Source organism: Euprymna scolopes, chromosome 45, assembly GCF_053919585.1.
Source record: "Euprymna scolopes isolate OS-2025 chromosome 45, ASM5391958v1, whole genome shotgun sequence".
Lineage (NCBI taxonomy): Eukaryota > Metazoa > Mollusca > Cephalopoda > Sepiida > Sepiolidae > Euprymna > Euprymna scolopes.
The window spans coordinates 11,877,309-11,881,124 of NC_136526.1; the positions used below are offsets into that span (position 1 = coordinate 11,877,309).

Genomic DNA, 3,816 nt, shown 5'->3' on the forward strand with positions numbered 1-3,816 from the left:
CATGGAATATGTGCCTACATTAGATATGGTTTTCCAAGTGGTAGGGACATCTCCAGAGAAGGTTATTAGGGTTAGGGTTAGGGTTATACAGTATAGTATACTATAGAGTATGCAAATCTCCTGGACCTTTTTCTCACAACTTGCACTGAGATTTGTTCATCTTCCGTTCTGTCTCCACTAGGATCTTCTGACCACTCGGTTGCCTCAGTTTAGATAAAAAAACAAATTTAATAAGTCCTCAGACGTACCTCTCCATCGTACAGTATATCGATACTCTATGGCTGACAGGGATAACTTCTGTACATTTATATTAGATCTACCCCTGCGTTTTATGTTTAAAAAGAATGTGTCCTCTATAGTATCAGACCTGACGGAATGGTTAATTGTAGGTATAGACCGTTTCATAGCATTCAAAAATTTCTAGCAAAAACCTTCTCTCCAGAATGTGTTGCTGCCAGAAATCACTTCTTCCATTGCTTCCAATGTAATAGATGTACTGAGATTAAAGCCACTTTTAGAACTGCCAGCACCCACTCCCACTGTAAAAGAGTAATAAAGAACGCGAGAGAGTTGTATGCTCAGTCCTTCAAGTCCAAAGTAACTGGGCAGCGACTTGGTTCCCACCAGTTTTGGCAAATAGAAAAAAGGGTCCCGGACAGAAGCGTGTGCTCTATCCCAATCATCATTAATGGAGCTGAGATAATCTCGTCAGTATCAGACAAAGCCAGACTTTTTGTCAAAAACTTTGTAGCTAACTTTACCCTATGCGACCAAGGCCGTCAAACCCCGTATTTCCTCCAGTATCAGATAACATGATATGCGACGTAGAAATATCTGTGCGTGATGTCGTCAAGCTAATCAAAAACCTTGGTTCCAGTAAAGCAACTGGCCCTGACGGCATTCCAATTATAGTGCTGAAAAAGCTTTAACTAGAACTAGCTCCCATACCTACAAAGCTGTTTAAACGTTGTCTTAAAGAGAATTGCTTCTCAACACCATGGAAGATCTCATCAGTATGCCATGTATTTAAGAAATTAGGTGATAAGTCATCTCCCTTTCAGTACAGACCAATAAGTCTCCTGTGTGTCATGAGTGAGTTGATGGAATTCATATTAAATAGAGAAGTAGTCAACCACCTCAACAAAAATAACCTTCTTAGTGACATGCAATACGGTTTCTATTCTGCTAGATCTACAGCTGATGTGCTAACGGTTATATATAATTAGTGAAGCTCTCAACGGAGACTTCCTTTCTAGGCCGATTGCTCTTGACATACCAAAGGCCTTTATATAGGGTATGGCATAAGGGTCTACTTTACAAGATCTCCAGCTACGGTATAGCTGGAAATATCTTTTCAATTATTAAATCGTTTCTCTCTGATAGGCTCATAAGAGTAGTAGTTTAGAGGCAGAAATCAAAAGCTCACAGTATTAATGCTGGTGTCCCTCAGGGGTCCATCCTGGACCCAACTCTCTTCCTGATCTGGATCAATGATCTTCAAAATTACACCCTAAGATCATTCGTAGACATTTATGCTGACGACACTACCATCTATGGCAACATCAAAGGTTGTAAATGACCAAGTTCTCTCTGATTCTTTCTCCTCTGATCTTGATCACGTGGTACAATAGGGAAAGAAGGTTAATTTTAATGCATCTAAAACCAAGTTTCTATCTTTACACCAGCAATGCTCTGATCATCCCTATCTGATACCAATTGAAATGAATGGATCTCGTCTTAGAGAAGCTCCATGTTTTGACAAGCGTCTGGGCTTGACCGTTACTCCTGATCTGAAATGGAACACGTTGCCAAGGTAGCTGAAAATGGTGGGATCATTCTACCGCTCCAGTAGATATCTCACTGTTGATGCAATTCCCTACCTATATAAGAGTCTAGTACGTCCAACGATGGAGTACTGTTGCCTCATCTGGGAAGGAGATGCTAGAAAGACATCCTGCCTTGACAGAGTTCAAAGACTTCGTAGCTAAGTGGGATATGCCCTTTTCTATTCCCTACAACCTCTTTCCCATGGGAGAGACGTTGCAAGCCTGTCTCTGCTTTATCGTTATTTTCATGGCCAGTGCTCGTCTGAGCTCCAATCTATAGTCCCAACCTCACCAAACTTTTACAAAGCTGAAACCAATATCAATAATTTCCCCCACTCTCTATCTGTGCCTAAACCTAAACGTAGATACCAAGAACAAAGCTTCTTTCATAGAACTGCACCCCTGTGGAACTCTGTTCCGTTTGCCTGCTTTCCAGCTGACTACAATTTAGTCGTCTTCAAGTCCAACGTAAACAAATTCTTGTTAAGTAATCCAATTTACAAAATTTCCCCTACTAACGATTACTACGATATTCTCCAATTCACTACTGTACACTCATTAACACTCATCCTCGAGTGGCCCCATGGGCCTTGATAAGTGGTGACTCCTACATAAAAAAACAAAACAAAAACAAAACAAAAAACAAAACAAATCTACTTCTCTCCAACCGATACTGCCAACCCCAATTTTTTTAGTTTAAAGTATTTGTAGGTGGGTATGCTGACAACAAATATCAAGGTTAAATTTTGGGAAAATATTTTGATACCCCACCTCCTATAAAATGAGGCGTCTATTCCGTTCTTAACATGGCGAGGTTGGGGGTGCCTATTCTGAAAGCCGTACTTAACATTGGGAAGTTGGGGTGTCTATACCAAAAGCCGTTCTTAAGACGAGGAAGTTGGTGGTTAGCCACCTACAATAACCGTAGTTTAAATTTTACAGGGGGGGGGGACATGCTTCCACCGGTAAACGCCGGTTAACGGGTCCTGCTAGTTATTAAATATAATTATCATTATTAGAGTGGTATAAAATTATATGAAAGGTTTATTTTTTTATATTAACTGAATATATATATATATATATATATATATGTATATATATATATATAATTATAATAATTACCCTAACTAAGGGTAAGGATGTAACTAATTATATAATTACCCTAACTAAGGGTAAGGATGTAAATACCCTAACCCTAACTAAGGGTAAGATTAATGAGTAAATGTTGAATAAAATGATGGTTAAAATTATTAAGAACTTACCAGGATTCGAACCTGAAATCTTCTAATCCAAGCCAGTAATAGTCAGACGCGTTATCCAGTGCGTCACAAGTCCTCTCCATATGCCGAAAGATGTTACTGCGACTGTATACAGACAGTGCTAAATTCTATTGACATGGTCAGGTAACTTTTTGGACAATTGTACGAAGCGGTCCAAAACACTTATTTGGGGCTTTTTGTGTGACTCTGCGTTGTTCGTTACGAACCATATATAGATAAGGATGGGATTCACACCTTTCAGGGTAAAAAAGAAATTTTCAATTTGATGCATCCGTTCGAAAGTTTTATTGGTATATATACACACATAAATAAATAAAGAAACATTTAAAATTTTTTTAATAGTATAGCGTATAGATTACATATAGATAAACTAAACTTTTCGTCTGTATGTCAGTATGTCTTCAACTCGAGCCTGCTATGGTCCATTTAGCGATTAGTTTCACGTTCTGTTCGTCATTGCACGCCTGATGTTCCTCGCCACAATTAAAGCTAGGTGTCACCCACCCGTCCTCAACAGCGATCTTTACCGGTATACACACACATAAAAGAAATCGTGTGATTCACACTTCGATTATAGAAAAAACACTCTTTTCATTACCTCCTCTTGCTGCAATCTCGCCAGAGACATCTGTCCAACGTGGGAAAATAGAGCTTGGCAATGAGACTACAGCGAGGCCCCCGGGAGAAAAAAAGTGACAGTAATAACTTGC

General features: G+C 39.2%; 1 long non-coding RNA gene across 1 annotated transcript in view; it reads right to left on the reverse strand.

Annotated features, from left to right (window-relative positions):
- The window catches only part of LOC145269071 (uncharacterized), a 25,031-nt gene extending 21,784 nt beyond the window's left edge, over positions 1–3,247 (reverse strand). Inside the window, exon 1 of the long non-coding RNA XR_013864940.1 lies at positions 3,089–3,247. This is a non-coding gene — a long non-coding RNA (uncharacterized LOC145269071). The remainder of the gene's footprint in view (positions 1–3,088) is intronic.
- Between the last annotated feature and the right edge of the window lie 569 nt (positions 3,248–3,816).